This window comes from Amblyomma mixtum, chromosome 10 (genome assembly GCF_055824585.1).
Source record: "Amblyomma mixtum isolate Tamu chromosome 10, ASM5582458v1, whole genome shotgun sequence".
Lineage (NCBI taxonomy): Eukaryota > Metazoa > Arthropoda > Arachnida > Ixodida > Ixodidae > Amblyomma > Amblyomma mixtum.
The window spans coordinates 9,033,994-9,052,127 of NC_143021.1; positions in this window are offsets into that span (position 1 = coordinate 9,033,994).

The following is an 18,134-nucleotide window of genomic DNA, read 5'->3' on the forward strand; positions in this document are numbered from 1 at the left end:
GTGCGGTGCCGAAATTGTTCCCGAACCTTCCTTCGTACCTTTCGAAGCCGCCGGAAAAAAAACGAAAACGAAGGGAGCAAAACACTGCACAAGCAGGTCTCACGAGGTCACCTTCAAGTGGCGGTCAATGGGAAGACGCAGAAGAAATGCAAATCGTTTGTAGCTCAGGTTCCGGTCTGGAAGCTTTGAAGGAAGTCACTTTAAGTGATATGGAAGGCGTTCGGTTACCGTCGTTGTGGCGGATGCTGAGTCTTGAGGACGCCAATGGCAAATATGTCGTGTTTTCCACTCTGAAAACACAACAAAGGCTCCCGCAAATTGAAAAATGCGTTGCAGTGGGGACTGACAACAATGCCACGGCAAGTGCTCTCGGCCGTGTGGTCGTGGCATTCAAGAGCGTTAACATCCGCACATTGGATGACCTAGCGGCTCTAATAGAGAGAGTTGACGAGCTCAATGTCTGTCCGGGGCTAAGAGCACTGAAAGTTACAAGCTTTCCACGCAGGTGCAAGGTACTATCTTCTGAAGCGATGTGCAAGCCATGCCAAAAGAAAATGAAAGAGCTGAAAATGCAGATGCTTCAGAAGCAAAAAAAGGCGTTGCACAGACAGAAAAGGATAAAAAATCTTCAAAAAAAAGCACTAAGAGCCGCATCTGCAAGAGTTTCTTTCATGGCCGAGGTGGATAAACTAAAGAAGCAGCTAGCAGACCAAGAATCTGCGGCGATTGAGGAGGCACTGACCTCACTACCACCAGTCCAGCAACTTGCATTTCGGACGTCACTGCAGCAAGTGAAAGCAAAGGGCCCTCGAGGTGTCCGATACACAAGGATGTGGGTAATGAACTGCCTCCTTCTTCGTATAGCAAGCCCAAAAGCTTACAACCTTCTGCGAAGCACGAAGCTGCTTCCCCTTCCAACGACCAGCCGCCTAAACCAAATTCTTTCTGGTGTACCTTGTGAGTATGGGTACAATGAGGTTGCGCTTGAGTTCATCAAGGCCTTTTTCAAAGATGTACGTCCTGTGGAGCGGTGCGGCACTCTTGTATTGGACGAGATCAATTTACGGGAGTCGGTCGATTTCAACAAATCAACGTTGAAGTTTCATGGATTCGTCAATTATGGAGGCCATTCAGGGGAGCAAATTGCTGCTGACCATGCCCTAGTGATCATGTTCATACCCCTTTTTCATCGGTGGGTGCAGCCAGTAGCCAGCTTTGCTACCAGAGGTGCTGCTCCAGGCTTTGAACTGGCCAAAATAGTTATGGAGTCCGTGCTCAAACTTGAAGGCTATGGTGCTACCATCATAGCTGTCGTGAGCGATGGCGCAGGAAATAACAGGTCGATGTGGTCTCACGTCGGTATATCAGGCAAGCTGTGTCAACCAATCAACAAGATCCCGCACCCGACACTTGAAGAGGGACGTTCTCTTCACTTCTTGTGCGACGTGCCACATATTGTCAAGTGCGTGAGAAACCATCTTTTGACCCACAAGTTTGGAAAGGTAATGCCCGTCTAACTTTTCAGAAATTTCTCGTACATGTGAACGTTGCGATGTTTCACTAACCTGAATGCTTGCTTTTTTTTGCTTTTTGTAGGCTGGTTCTGACTTGGTGAATTTCGAGCACTACAGGAAACTTCACGACATTGAAGAGAAAGAACAGCTAAAGGTCGTTCCAAGGTTGACGGCATCTCATGTGATTCCGAAGAAGCTAGAGAAGATGAACGTCCGGCTTGCAACACAGGTATGACAAGTGTGCCTTCTGCTTTGTATCATCTTTTTGAAGTTGCTATCTTGGCACGGTAGCAGCAAAGCCTTTGCCTTGAAATGTACTGTCCACTCTGATCACGGGTTTTAACTGAAACATATAGGTGATAATGAACATTGCTCTCAGCTATTCAGCAGGAGCGTCGCTGTGGGCCTGAAGTTCTACCGGGAGCAACAGAAACCTGGCTTTGAGGGTACAGAAGGCACGGAGAGCTTCACAAGGCGGATGAATGACCTCTTTGATGCATTAAATGCCAAGTTCCCAGCCGAAGGCATACGCAAGAATTCGCCACAACTCAAGGTACAAAAAGTGTTTTTACGTGCTTAGGGTGTCTACTAGTTCAAAACGACAGGCTACATGCCATTTCTCTTTGAAATTCAGGTGATCATCGACTTCCTCGACATGCTGAACTCAACAGAAAAGGAGAGTGTTAAGAATAACACAAAGCTGTTTGCCTCTCAAATGACGACCGAATCTCTTCGAGTGACGCTAATGTCAGTCCTCGACATCGTAACTTGGCTACATGACAAGGGCGTCAGATACGTGTTGACTGCGAAGCTCAACCAGGACCAGTTAGAGGTAACCCTTATCGTCTTTGTTTGTTTTGAAATTACCATGTTTTGGCGACTGTGTCCAAAGACTGACCTCTTCTTTTTTGTAGCGCTTCTTTGGCGTGGTGAGAAGCTTCGGTGGTGATGAAGACCACCCTACAATCACACACTTTGGGCAAATTTTCAGGCTCCTGAGCCTTTACACACCATTAAAAATGGCACTGAAAGGCAACTGCTCCGGAGATGCTGATCCGGTTCTTGTGACTGTGGAGGAGACCCTTAGCAAAAAGAAGTTGGAGGCTTTGTCCCGAAAAGAAGATCGTCAGCGGAAGCTCGCCGCAATTATTAGCCAGATTGACCTGCAGGAGGAGGCAGACGCTGATTCCCTCCAACAGAGCTACAGCCGCCCTTTTGCATCTACACCTGTTCTCCACTATCTTGGCGGCTACGTTGCTAAGAAGTCTGCGAAGATGACGGACTGCAGTGACTGCCATGCTACATTGGTAGCTGCATCAGATGTTCCACCGGCAGCCATTCTCACCAAGCTTAGGTCATTTGTGCCTGGCGCTCTGAAGAACCCCTCTGGAGCCCTAACTTGTATGTTGTTAGGAATTGAATGTATTATAGAGCGGCAAACAAAGTCTACAAGGTGTTTGGTGACTTGTTCTGGACCATCCTAGGAGAGCTGTCAGAGAATACGCTCAGTCGTGTTGGGTGCCCAATGCACTTTCAGGAACTCAGTGCACGCATCATTCAGTTTTATTTAGCCACGCGCATGCATTTTTATGCTAGGTTCCTGGAGCAGCGGCGGGGATCCAGCCTTGAAGTAAAGGCAGCGAGGAAACGTGCCAAGCTGCTTTAGGTGTAAATGGCCCACGTGGGCTCAAATCATTTCCCCTAGATTATTTCCCTTATGATAAGGTTTATCTTAGTTATATACGTGGGCCATACGGTTGTTTTTTACTTCATTTTCTTTAATAAAATGTTCGTTGATTCACAACAAGGTTGTGCTGTTATTTTTGTGGGTCCCACATTTTTTCTTACAATGTGCTCCAGATCAAAGTGATTAGGCCACAGCACAAGACCCAGAAGTCGCGCCGTGACTTCTGAGCTCTGCAATTGGCCCTGAATTGGTATCGGCATAAACAAGCGAACGTGTGCTGGGAACACATTTGCTTCTGCCGCACGGGGACGCGAGACCAGCCCGTAAAGCATGAAAGATGGACCGACTAAGAGAGCTTCAGCGCTGTCAGAGAATACGCTCAGTCGTGTCAGGTTATGCCTGCACTTTCATGACCCCGGTGCACGCGTCATTCAATTTGATTTAGCGACACGCGTGCATTTTTTGCTAGGTACCTGGAACAGCGCCAGGGATCTAGTCTTCCAGTAAAAGCAACGAGGAAACGTGACAAGCACCTGTATGTGGATACCGATTTTGCCTACTAAATACCACAAGGAACAACGCGAGCGATCGTGAAACGCACACAAGCTGCTCGTCTGCACGAACGCTAGGCTACGGCGGGGCGTCTGCTGTGGAGCTGGATGGAGCGGCGCCGCCATCTGGCGGCGGGCAAGGGAGTGGAGACACCGGCAGTAAGGGCGCAGGCGTAGAGTTTGACAACTGAAGCTAGTCTAGTCTAGTAACGTTGGTTGTGGCTAAGTGCTACAGCAGGGAGACCAAATCCTGCTCGTGTTAGGAGTGCGTTGTTGGTTCTGGTCACCGAGATCAGGCCGCACCCGCAAATTCTGGAAGTGGCCCGGGTCAAATTTGGAGACTACCGTGTATGAAGCACATTCATTTTAACCTGGAGGTCAATTTTGGCACAAATCTATGAAGCTCAAATTACGTGGAGAGGGTGTGCCGAATTTGGGATTGGCCAGGGTCAAATTTGAAGACTACCATCGTATCGACCACATTCAAATTAGCCTGAAGATCGATTTTGTTCTAAATTAAAAAAAGTCAAATTTCAGGGGAGGGATGGGCAACATTTTGGTAACGACCCGTGTCTAATTTCAACACACCTTCGCATTGGCCATAGTTAAATTTGCTTCGGCATTTACTTAAGGTTGTTTGTATGAAACTGCTGAGTCCAAAAGTCACTTTAAATGAAATGAAATGTTTATTCGGCCATATTTACAATATTCCCCCGGGGAGAGCCAAAAGGAGGCAGACAAAGCAAGCCTCCTGACGAGGCCAACACCCCGGCTAACACATCAGGACAGAGGTGACAAGACGGCAAATCACATATGCAAAAAAAACTTTACAACAAAAGAACAGCATACTTTAAGGTAACATGCCTAATCTCAAAGAGAAACAAAGAAAGACATTCCTGATATCTTAAAAAAAAAACATGACACCGTTACGCGCGAACTATCTAACCAGAAAAGTACAACATAACTAATACCCGAAAATTGAAAACGTTTTGCAAAATTGACAAACAGACAATGAAGTACAAATATGCAATAAAGAGAGAAATCCACACCACGGATAAAACAACAAAAAGCAGCAAAAAACAGTGCCAACCCACTCAAATAAACACAAAATTACAAAATAGGAAAAAGCAACTTCAATTTCTTTGTAAAAGCAATAGAACTCGTTCAGAGTTCTATTGCTTTTCTATTCTATTCTTCAATCTCAAATACGCACACCGGTTTGAAGCTCGAGTTTTGAATTGAGTAAAGCTATTCGTTCTGAAAGGCCCGGCTCTTTGAGGCAAGGCAATCGAAGCTATTCACCTCGCGGGGACTTCCTGAACAGTGAAAGACTAAATTATTCGTATTTAGATCGTTCGGCTGAAGCTTGTAGGCATAGTAAAATGTTGAAAGCCCATGTTGCTTGCTGTATCCTAACTTACCGTTCAGACACAGCATTTAGCACTGTTTATGGCTTCTTAGAAATAAATACTTAGGATTAGTTAGCTTTGAATAAGTTTAATAATAATAATAATAAACTGTTTTATTTCATCTTTTCAGTACAGATGCGGGCCTGCCAAAGCCTCAGAAGGCTTGAGTTGCAATGCCCGGCAGCAGGCAGCAGATAAGTCATGCACCGAGCAGACAAGTTGCAAAAAAAAAAGGTGTTAAGGAAAAAAAGCAAAGGGAGCTACAAAAAAAAGATGTGAGAAGAAAAAAATGGATTTCAAAAGAGCGAACGCAAAAATACACACAAAGAGAAAACAAAAACGTGAAAACATGCCATAAAACAGAATGCTGGAACTAACGACGTAATTTCACAAGGCATGCTTTCATTATCTTTTTGGAATTTTTTTGGGGAAGCGATGTATTGTTGTTATCGCTTTCCTGCATTTTCACAATCTGTTCTTATCGCTTTGCTATATTTTGTTGCGAGTCATTCCTGATTTCTGAAATCTCCTTCCACCCTTTTTCGGGGAAGCCCCCAGTATAAAAAAAATTTATTTCATCATATTGGAAAAAGTGTGCGAGGTTAAGGGGAACTCGTTATCGTACACGCGGCATAGTCTGCGAAAGAGCAGTCGTCGGTGCCGCTACAGCGACCGTCGCCGGTGACGGCTGTGGCCCGGCTTTGCCCGCACGTTGCGGGAGCTGTGACGTCGCAGGGCTGGAAACTCCACGCTGGGCACATCCATTGTGAGCCTGGAGCTGTGGGGCCTCCACGTCGTCGACTCTGCGGATGGCTGCGGCTCCGGTGCTGCTCTCGGCGCCGCCGTAGAGCCAGCAATCGAAGGCAGGGACCGCACTGGTGCCAAAGCAAGAGCTGGGCCTCTCATTGAAGTCACGGTGGTAATCGAAGGCAGGAGAGCAGCCATAGCAGGAGTCTTGCCAGTGGACCGTACTGAGGTCGAACTTGCAGCCGGGGCCGCGCCAACCCGTTCGCTCTCCTGCGTGATGATGATAACGACAGGCTCCGGACCGTTCGGCCCGTCGGCAGCGGCAACGAACACAGCCCTTTGCACGTCGTACTCGCGCGTCTCCTCCACTTGCTGGAGGCACTCCACGAAGAAGGCGTAGATAGTGTACAACACGTAGGTCTGCGGCGCGGGCAAAGAAACGAATGCACCGCTGTCATTCTTTGGCACTCACTGTACGTGAACGTAGACTCCACTACAGCTTCAAAGAGAAATAATTTACAAGCTTCGGTCACAGATAGCAAGGTAGTCAGAAATTCAGAGTCGCAAGCTGTCTTTGGCGAGCATGGTCTCGCAGTGGGCATGAATTTCCTAGTTTCCTCTCGACTTTTTTATTGTACTGTGTGCTTCGAAATAGATAAAATAACAGCTGTTGTCAACACTACAAGTGCCGTAAAGCATGTCTGTGTTTATGAATTCCCTACCTGCATTTGTGCAGGAATAATCACAATCGCTGTAATGCTCCTGGAAACCTCGATGTAGACGTGGGAAGTGCATCAGCAGAAGCGGGTTATCGGCAGCGCAAGTCTGTTTCTGAACGCAGTCTGTCTCTCTATGTATACCCTGAAGAGTTCCAGTTCGATATGCTGTCATGCACGCACTTTAGTTTCATGATAACAACCTTCCTTCAGGTTTGAGCGGGTCGCCGTGTTGGCTCACTGGTTATGGCGCACGGCTGCTGACCCGAAAGATGCGCGTTCGATTCCGGCCGTGGCATTCGGATTTCGATGGAGGCGAAATTCTAGTGGCCCGTGTGCTGTGCGATGTCAGTGCTCGTTAAAGAACCCCAGGTGGTCGAAATTTCCGGAGCCCCTCACTACGGCGTCCCTCACAGCCTGAGTCGTTTTGGGACGTTAAAACCTCATAAACCATCACGTTTGAGCACTGAAACTGGAACCAGTAATTTGGCCGAAGTATGTACCACAGCTGAGTGGCTCTACACACGCAAAATTTTTGTCGTGATTGAGCTCAGCGGACGACTGCCCCAAAATATCAAATCCATGTTGGCCGGAAGTCCCAAATGTGTCGACTCTAACGGCGGTTTGGTAAGCCCACAGAAAGTAGAATATGGCAGTTAAATTCTCGTTCTCCTTGGCTCTCTAGCGAGCATTCTTATTGTCCGCTCTCCTTTTCCGCACAGGTGCTTCCCGTATATCAATGACGCCTAATCAGCGCAGTCTGGAAAAATAGTTTTCGAAAGAGGCAAAAAATTGTTATCTTCAACGGTAATTTTACCCGCCGCGGTAGCTCAGTGGTGAGGCGCTCGTCTACCAAGCAGGAGTAGCCGGGTTCGAACCCGACCGTGGCGGCCGCGTTTCGATGGAGGCGAAACTCAAGAGGCGCCCCTGTGCTCTGCGATATCAGTGCGCGTTAAAGATCCCCAGGTGGTCGAAATTATTCCGGAGACCTCCACTACGGCACCTCTTTCTCTCTTTCTTCTTTCTCTTCCACCTTCCTCCCTTCCCTTACGGCGCGGTTCAAATGTCCACCGAGATATGTGAGACATATACTGCTCCATTTCCTTTCCTCAAAAACCAATTTTACCAACGCTAATTTTGATGGACGCACGGGAATTTTCTTAAACGTTCTGTCGATATCACAGATGGAGTCAATTGAGGGATTAGGCGAACACAACAGTCCTGACACAACAATGTGGCTTGAAAGCGCTCACCGCTACGCTGAGACCATGAACTCACTACTGCGCTGTCGACTTAGAATTAAATGCACACTTCTGCATGCACCAAAGTACACATTCGGGGTTCTCATATTTAAGATTCTGATGTGGTTCTTGCATGGAAGCAAAATATCGTGCCTAAAACGCTTCAGGTAACTAGCCCGCATAATCACCTTATTGCCTTGGTGATGCAGTACTTTCGTCCGTCACCAGGTCTTAGTCAACAGCTATAAAATACGCCGACGACGTGTCCCTGTTTCTGCGGGACGAGGACAGCTACGTAGCGTGTTTACGGCTTTTCTCGAGTTATAGCGAGCTGTCTGGTGCCCTGCTTAACAGGAGCAAGAGCAAAGCTTTGCGCTTTGGCTCATTTTCTTCGGACCTGCTGGGCGACGTAGAGTGGGTATCGGCGGTAAAGGTGTTAGGTGTCGTGTTCCTCTCCTCAGGGGAGGTGGCCGGAGAAACGTGGTCCGAGCTGAGAGCGACCGCAGAGCGACGTCTGGCAGTGGCAGCGAATTTCCATCTCTCGCTGTCAGAGCGCGCGTTCGTGATAAGATCGTCCGTGTGCGCGTCGCTCTTTTACATCGCCCGCGTCGCTTGCCCGCCGCGCACTTTTACGTGTCGTTTGGCCACACTATGTGGCAGTTTTATGCGAAGCATACTACTTTAGCTACCACTTCAGCCCTTCACCGTGGTTATGCGCCTCCAAATCACGTGATACATGACGTCACACCACGTGACACGATGACGTCACGACAGTAGAGAAACGGGGGCCCACCTGGCGCCGTCGCTGTGGTTGTGCGCCTCCAAATCACGTGATACATGACGTCACACCACGTGACACGATGACGTCACGACAGTGGAGAAACGGGGGGCCCACCTCGCGCCGTCGCTGTGGTTTTGCGCCTCCAAATCACGTGATACATGACGTCACACCACGTGACACGATGACGTCACGACAGTGGAGAAACGGGGGTCCACCTCGCGCCGTCGCTGTGGTTGTGCGCCGCCAAATCACGTGATACATGACGTCACACCACGTGACACGATGACGTCACGACAGTGGAGAAACGGGGGCCCACCTCGCGCCGTCGCTGTGGTTGTGCGCCTCCAAATTACGCGACACGATGATGCTTCTCATTCTCCAGGCTTAACCAAGTTAAGCCTCAGCCATTTTTTTCTGGGTGGGAAAGACGGAGTCCGTCGCTCGCGCGCTCCTCCGTCTTCCCACGAGCATGGGCGGGTTTAGCCTGCCCAACCTGCGCACTATGTGCAGCGTCCTTGCTGTTCGAAGCGTCCGCGACCTAGTCAACGCCACCGACTACCCGGGGAGAGGGCTCCTCGCCTACCTTCTTGGGACTTCGCGCCGCCTCTTTTTTGGTAATTGCACAGGTCCTTCAGCCGAACAGCAGCCGGGGTTCTTCCGGTATGTCTGCCGGACGGCCGAGTCCCTCACCGCCACCCTGCCCGAGGTCGACGTCTCTGAGACGCAGGCCTCCCGCGTTTGCGAGCTCCTGGCAATTCAGGAGGCTACACCCGACCAGCTACAGCGGAGCAGGCGGGTACAGTGGCGGGACTTGACGTCACACACGTTACCACCAGACGTCCGCGACTTCGGCTGGCTGCGAGGCTGGAGTGTCCTTCCGACGGGGGTCCGCATCGCCGCGTGGGGCATCGCTCCTTCTTCGCGGTGTCCCCAGTGCGGTGCGACCGAGACCCTCGAGCACGCCATGTTCGAGTGCGTCGTGGCGCGCACTTTTTGGAGACTTTTCTCCCGCATGTTTTTTGTAACTCTCGACGCGCGCACCACGCCGCGCGACTTTTTTGTGCGCCTGCTCCTTTGTGTGGGCGCTTTTGTGTTGTGGCGCCAGCGTGGCGTCGCGTCTCTACAGGGCCGACCGCAGCGAGCCATGTTCCCCCTGCTCCAGCGGGTTCGGGCGCGCCTCTTCCAACAGGCGTGCCTGGACCGAGTGATGCTCCCCGAGGAAGAGTTCCTTCGGCGTTGGAGCACTCGCTTCATCGCCGTCGACAGGGACCGCGTGACCGTACGGCTCCTGCCTTATTGAGTGTGTGCAGAGCGCGGTGTTGTTGCGCGTTTCTTATTTAGTTAGGGAGCGTGCTTCCCCCGCGGCATCCGGACATTATGGACACTCTGGACATTATTACGTGCAGTGAATGACTTTTGTTTGCAGGGCGACAGGAGTCGCCGTCGTGTCTTGAGTGATCGCTTTTCCGTAATCGAGCGACACTAGTCGCGAACTGTACTCTTGTATTTTTTGAGGGACTGTGGTCCCTTATCGTGTAACCATGGGGTCCAATAAAATTCTCTTGAGCACTAGGACTGTGCTTCTGCACGAGTAGTGACAGTACAAGGATAGTACATATTGTGACATGATGTGCATAATGTTATGACCCATATTACACACTCTGAAAGATGTACTTTCTCCTTCCCGGGGTTTTTGTTTTTCCTAATCTTATTGTTAAAGCTGTAATGTGTATAATTATTGATTATACATTCAGAACAAATCGGATTTTACGAAATTTCCGATCCAACAAACCAGTTTTGATTCCACGGCACGTCCCCATAGGGACAATGTTCTAAATAACCCGAAATAACGAAACAAACGTTCACTAAACCCGATGTGACCAAGTTTTTCGGAAAGAAATTAGTAAGAAAACAGGTGATTCCTCACTTCTTTCGCTCACGATGCATCGCAGCTTGTCGGCGGCGTGCTAGCAGTAAGATGGAGGCCCCCAAGTCGGGGCGCTGGTATAGTTTGGACGGGACTGCTAGCAGCGCCGCTGTACGGAACAATGGACTCGGCAGTCGGCAGCGCTTCCCGCCTTGGCACTGAATCGTTTTGTTATGTTGTTATTGTTTTTAGCGGCTATTTGTTGGTAATAAGAAAATTAAAAATGAAGGAACAGATGTTGCTAGCCGCGGCATCTGCCATCGAAGCCTGAAGCACCTGAGCTGCGGCTAGCGGGAATAAAATGACACGGAGAAGACAGGGAGAAGGAAAGAAAGAGGGGGGGGGGGGTAGGGCCATAGAAGAAAGGATGGCGCTTCATCGCACAAGTGATTCCGTTCCCCTTCGCCGGCTGTTCATAAGCGCAAGCGCGGGCTATCGGAATATTATGCCGCAGTAGTTCTTGGGCGCACCTACGTTGCAGTTTCAGATTTCGAAGGGCGGAAAAATGCCTGCCTCGATTTTGCGAATTTCTCGATTTAACTAGGTAGTTCGTAAGTGCTCTTCACTTGAGTAAACCGGGTTTTACCTGTACGTTGTTGTGGCCATGCCTTCTTTAATTTCAGTTTACTCTAAAGGCTTACAATTTATCTGAAAAGGTAACCATGAATATGTCCCGTCGAATTCTATTGTCTCGAGTAGCAGCAACTTGACGCTCTTCAGTGAGCGTTCATACTTGTGAACCGCCAATAGACTGAGGAACAAGGGTACTGAGAGCGTGCTTCCCGTTTGTGATCACCGAGAACGACAAAACAAGTCTAAGAGATAAGTTAGCGCACGTGGCACGCTCACAGATGTGACACACTGTCAGCAGGGGACTCCTTGTCATTCTCTTTTACGGGTAGGCATTCCCTTCTCCTTTTGTATTTATGTGACCTGATGCAACGACCTGCAGGGTAGGCTATGCCTGGGCTCTCTCAATTCGCACACGTTGAATGGGTGGATGTAATGGTGCGTTGATTTTTCTTCGCGAGGCAAAGCTGCAAACTTGGTTCAAAGTGGCCCGTTATGAAATAATTTCAACCACTCCTGGGTATTCAGAGTGCAACGAAATAATGGCACAGAGGATTTTTTCTCATTTCACCTCCAGCAATGAGCCGTGATTGGAAGTAGAATGCCTTGGCTGAGCCAGCGCGGTGAACGGGAATGAACATGGATGAATACATAAGCACGTTACATACTTTAGAGCACCATAGTTACGTATGTACAGCGTAATATATACATGCGTTCGCAGCTATCGTATGTGTATGTATGGGCACGTGTCTGTATGTATGTTTATGTATGAGCGCATGTGTAACTGATTCGGCGTTCAGAAATAACACCGCTTTGGGACGTTAAACCCCAACAAATCAAACCAGAAATAAAGAAGGGTGCTCCCGCGAAAGGAGGGTGACCGGTTTGGAAAGCTGATGGATGCTATAAGCATCTGTCTAGAAAAATCGCGGGTGGCGAGTATCACCAGAATCACCTCCCAGTGGCTACCTCCAACGCCGAACTGAAGGCGTTGGGAGTGGTAAACTCCTATCAGGAGTTGCGGGAGGCCCACCTCGTGAACCAATACACGCGGCTATCGCAGACGGTTCCTGGGCGCCGCCTGCTAAACCGCTTACACGTCCAACACACATGCATACCAGAGGGGACGGAGAAAATCCCGGTGCTGTGGCGCCACATGCTCTGGGTCGCTCAGCACCCGCGTAACATGGACATGGCTTCACATGAAGGCAGACGACAAGCGCGGGTTCGCACGCTTGAGAGGCAATATGGATATAAAGAGGGCGTCTACTACGTGGACATCACAGGGCCGTCGCCCGCGGGATTCTTCACGGCTGCCGTAGTCCACCGGGGAATGAATGTCGATGGGCTATCTTTTCGGGCCCCAAATTCAACACGAGCGGAGGAAGTCGCAATAGCTCTCGCTGCCGCCGATCCAAAATCGAAAACGGTTATCACAGACTCTCGCCGGGTCTGTGAACATTATCTTGCAGGCGAAATATCACCTCTTGCCTCGCAAATTCTAAGACGCGCTCACGCCGATCCAACTCGCACAAAAGTGATCTGGGCTCCTGGCCACCAGGGTCTACGAGGCAATGAGGCCGCTGATGCGGCCGCCCGAGCGCTCACACACCGGGCTCCTCATCCTAGCTCTCCTGGCTCAGAAGCTCATAAACCGCTTCTGCGGTTCCGCGAAATCCTAACTCATTATTGCGACAGCCACCGTCTCTACCCGGCACCTGACAAGGGGCTGATTAAGGCGGAGGAGCGAACTCTGCGGCGCCTGCAGACAGGAACCCTTCTCTTAGGAGGGTAGCTGTGTAGGCCAGTTGGTGAGACATGAAGGCGCTAGACACCGCAGCGGTCCCGTGTCCGCTGCGGTGTCTAGCGCCTTCATAACCCTTCTCTGTCCTGCCATAGCAAAACACTTCGATCCGAACACAGATGGGCGCAGCCCGCACTGTGGAGAGATCTGCGATATCTTTCACATGGTGTGGGCATGTACTCGGAATCCTCACCTTCCCCCTTCCCCCACCCCTACCCGAGAGGCATGGGAGACTGCCCTCCTCAACTGCTCCACGCTGGAGTCCCAAAGGGCTCTGGTCAAGCTGGCGCGAGACGGGGCCTCGTCGTGCGGTGTCCCGGACTAAGGATACCGACCACGCAGCAGGGTTTTTTAACCCTCAAGCTCTGTTTGAATATTAAAGTTTTTCACCACCACCACCACCTGTAAAACCCTTTCGAGCTTTTTCCCTCGGAATATAAGCTGAAGGAGTGAATAATGACGCGTAGGATCGAATCACGTAGACTGCTTACGGTTCTCAGTTACATGAAATTCTTACCTTTACTACTGCAATCAACGTATACGTAACAACGCCGTGGATAAACGTGGATCTCTGGAAGAAGAGAAAGAAGAAAGAAACACCAGCAGACGTCAGGACTTTTGCGCCGCAGTGCTGGCTAATTGTTTGCTGACCACTAAAAATATAAGTCGCTCACCAAATATGCTTTCCCAAACCAATATATACATAGCATCCGAAAAAAGCTTTGGGACAGCGGCAAGCCAAACAAGGATAAAGGTGACAAAGTTTTGTTGGCCTATGACAAGATTAAAGTTAACGATGTGCTCTATACCTGGAACTGTGATACGGAAACGAAAGTAACCGTAGGAAAAAAACAACCACGAAGGAAAAAAAACTAAGCAAACACGTCACGCCCTACTTTCTAACAATAGCCAACATAAATGCCAGAAGCGTCGTGAATAAAGCATCTGAGCTTGAAGCCTTTTTAATCGAACATAACCCTGACGTTATCACCATAACAGAAACCTGGCTCTCTCCCAGTATATCAGATGCGGATATCTTTTCGCCTGGCTATGCTGTCATGCGTAAAGACCGATGTACACGTGGCGGTGGAGTGGCAATCTTGGTCAAAGATAGCATACACGCAGCGACCATGCCAGCTATCGATGGCGTTGAAGCGCTTTGGTGCAAAGTCACTGTGGGTCAGTACTTGGTTTATCTAGGCACGATGTACCGCCCGCCTGATGATACCGACGAAACGTTATGTCTGATGGAAGACTACATGGAACACCACTTAAACGAGTCAAAAAAAGTTATCCTTACAGGCGATTTTAACCTTCCCGGTATCAATTGGGAAACACTCCATCACGGTAATGCAGACATACATAGCTCAAAAGCACTGCTTGACATCTCTTTTAACTTCGGTCTCATGCAAGTAATCCGCGACCCAACGCGCGTTACAAAAGAAAGTACTAGCACTCTTGATCTTATCTTTATTAGCGATATAGTTCAATTTGCAAACTATTCAAGCGAGGTAGTAGATGGTCTATCAGATCACAAGGCTACATTATGTGTCCTCCCGTTAAGCATATCGACTTCTTTTGAAAGGCAAAAAACATGGATTCTTGACTGGTCAGCCGCGGATGATGTCAGTATTCTTGATCAATTGGAACTGTCATACTCAAATTTCTGCGTTAGTTTCCAAGATCCCTCAATGTCTGTCAACCAGTTATGGCTGACTTTCGTAACTATTGTACAAGATTGCGTATCTAAGTATATCCCACAGAAAGCCAAGCCAGTGCACCGAACAAACCCATGGATAACCAGAGGGATTATACATCTGAAGCGCTAAATTGCACGCCTAAGAAAGCTGAAACGCAGACTGTACTTGTCAAGTTACGCTACGAAAATCGGCATCCATTCACGAGCACTCAAACAAGCTGTGAAAACGGCCAAGCAGAAGTATATGAACGTCACTCTTTCTAACTTTATTAAGACGGCTCCTCATAAATTCTGGCGGTACTTGAACTCAAAGACTAGAAAGAGTATACCTGATCCGAATGTAGCACCAATCACAGCCACTTCCTTTAGCAATTACTTTAAATCTGTGTTTACGCTGGATGATGGCACCACCCATACGATAGAATCCCATATTAACGACAGCAGAAATAAACTAGAGGAAATAACACTAACTGAAGAAGGAATATTTGCCCTACTTCTCAGTCTTGACACGAAAAAATCGGCAGGCCCAGACAATATACCGAACGCATTTCTGAAACGTTACGCTGAATGGCTTTCCAAGTATTTGCTTATTTTATACAAGAAATCAATAGAAAATGCAGAACTCCCAGAAATGTGGAAAATAGCCAAGGTAATTCCGGTACATAAATCAGGAGACCCAGCAAATGCTTCCAACTATCGCCCTATTTCTCTTACATGTACGGCTTGTAAAATCTTAGAAGATTTAATTTTGAAGCACATTACAACATTTGTAGAAAACCACAATTTACTTATTCCCAATCAACATGGCTTCCGAAAAGGTTTGTCCACGACAACGCAATTAGTAGAAACTGTCCACGACCTAGCTATGACAATAGACAAAGGGGGACAAATAGATATGGTATTCCTTGATTTCTCAAAAGCATTCGACCGGGTATCTCATTCTAAACTTCACTACAAGCTAGTTCACTTTCTTGGAAACAAATCAATAACTAATTGGATAAAAGCCTACTTAACTGATCGACATCAGTTTGTCTGTTTTGAAAACAGCCAGCAGCCGCCGCGGTGGCTCAGCGGTTATGGTGCTCGGCTGCTGACCCAAAAGACGCGGGTTCGATCCCGGCCGCGGCGGCTAGAATTTCTTTGGAGGAGAAATTCTAGAGGCCCGTGTACTGTGCGATGTCAGTGCACGTTAAAGAACCCCAGGTGGTCGAAATTTCCGGAGCCCTCCACTACGGCATCTCTCATAGCCTTAGTCGCTTTGGGACGTTAAACCTCCATAAACCATAAACCATAAAACAGCCAGTCGGATTTAGCAGCAGTATTATCTGGCGTGCCACGGGTCAGTGCTCGCCCCAATTCTTTTCCTTCTCTTTATTAATGATCTGTCCAAGAATATTGATGCAACAGTACGTATGTTTGCGGATGATTGTGTGATGTACAAAGAAATCAATAGCTCGGCCGACCAAATACTGCTAACAAATCCCTGCTGTACATATCGGAATGGTGCGACAACTGGCAGATGGCCCTCAACCTGGAGAAAACCGTCTGCATGACCGTCACAAGAAAGAAACAACCATTAAACTTCACTTATGCAATTGAACAGAAGTCCCTTACAAAAGTAGGGCAATTCAAGTACTTTGGTGTGATTATTAGCTCCGATCTACGGTGGAACAAGCACGTGACACACATTGCCACAAAGGCACATTCCGCGCTTTATACCATAAGACGTTCCCTTCGACTTGCTTCACCTGAAACAAAACTGTTAGCCTACATTTCACTTGTCCGCTCAGTTATAGAATACAGTATTATTGCCTGGTTGCCCTACACTAGACAATATATTGATAGATTAGAAAGTGTTCAGCGAAAAGCTGTCCGCTTCATTTATAACAAATAAAGTAGCCATGACTCTCCCTCACTGCTTTTACAAAAAGCCGGCCTATCTACAATTCACACACGAGCTAGACTGTTGCGGCTTAAGTTCTTGTTCCTCCTCTTGAATAACGACACAAAACTTGATAAAACTAGATACCTGCTTACGCCTAATACACGTGTCACAAGAACAAAACATGAAAAACATCTATCTGAATATAGATACCACAGTGATGCATTCAAATTTTCATACTTCCCGCATGTAATCCGTGAGTGGAATATGTTGCCTTCTGAAATTGTAAGCCAGCTCACTCCTGAAGCATTCGTGTCGAAGGTAGCAAACCACTTTCAAAACGGTTAACATTGTCACCATGTGTCATTTACCATGTTTCTTTCCATGAGAGTGAAAAGTTCCTTCTCTGCAGTCTTTTATTGTGTACTTTTTCATGCATATGTGCACCCAATCCTGTTACGGCCTCAAAGAGAGGCCAACAATATGTAATAAATAAAATATATATATATATATATATATATATATATATATATATATATATGCTCCGACACATTGAAAAACAGAAGGTCCCCGTCGAAACATCAGTAAACCCTTGTTATGTTTATATAGAGGGTGTTTTTTTTAACCGTTTACAGATATTAAAAAAAAGGCGCTGATAGTATCGTGAATGCCGCGTTCACGGAATGTATATTCGGCTCGGCGGTCACAAGATAAGGACATAGCGGCCAAATTTATTTTGTAATGGGAACGAACGACCGGCAGCCGTTCACGCGGTGGGACGAAGAGGTCAACGAAGTGCTGTGCTGGTTGCTGGGTGTGTGCCTGCCGTGACTCGTCTTTGATCAACAACCACCGACGTGAGCTTCGAAGACGCACCCGTACACTTGGCGGAGGTGCGTCGATCCCCGTCCCGGTGCTCAACCTGGAACTTAGGAGCGGAACTTTAGTCGCACCGCCAACAATGCCAAACGTTCCGACTCAGTCATCGCCAGCTATCCCTCCCACCATCCTCTGTTCCGGAGTGCAACGCCAGCGCGACCCTTCCCCATTTAGCGGTACGGACGACCAGGACGTCGACGACTAGCTGGCCTGGTACGAGCGCGTCAGCACTTACAATCGGTGGGACGATTCCGTCAAGTTGAGAAACGTCCTCTTCTGTCTCACAGACGTTGGAAACTTATGGTTTCGTAACCATGAAGCCGACCTTCGCACCTGGTCATCATTCAAGAGAAGCTTCGCCGACGTTTTCGGCCGCCCCGCCGTGCGGAAACTCCGGGCCGAGCAACGTCTCCGTGCTCGAGCCCAGCTACCGGCCGAAACATTCACCCGCTATATTGAAGATGTCGTCGATTTAAGTAAGCGCGTCAACCCTTCCATGTCCGAGACTGACAAAGTTAACAACATTCTTGAAGGGATAGCCGATGACGCTTTTCAAATGCTCCTGGCGAAGAATCCCACCTCCGTCAGTGCCGTCATGGAGCTGTGCCAAAGCTTTGACGAGTTGCGCAAGCGACGCGCTTCTACGCGGCAGTCTGGTGCGCCTACCGAGAGTCTTGCTGGCTCGCCTCTTGGTCCCTCGTCTTCGGACCAATCCCTATTCATGGAG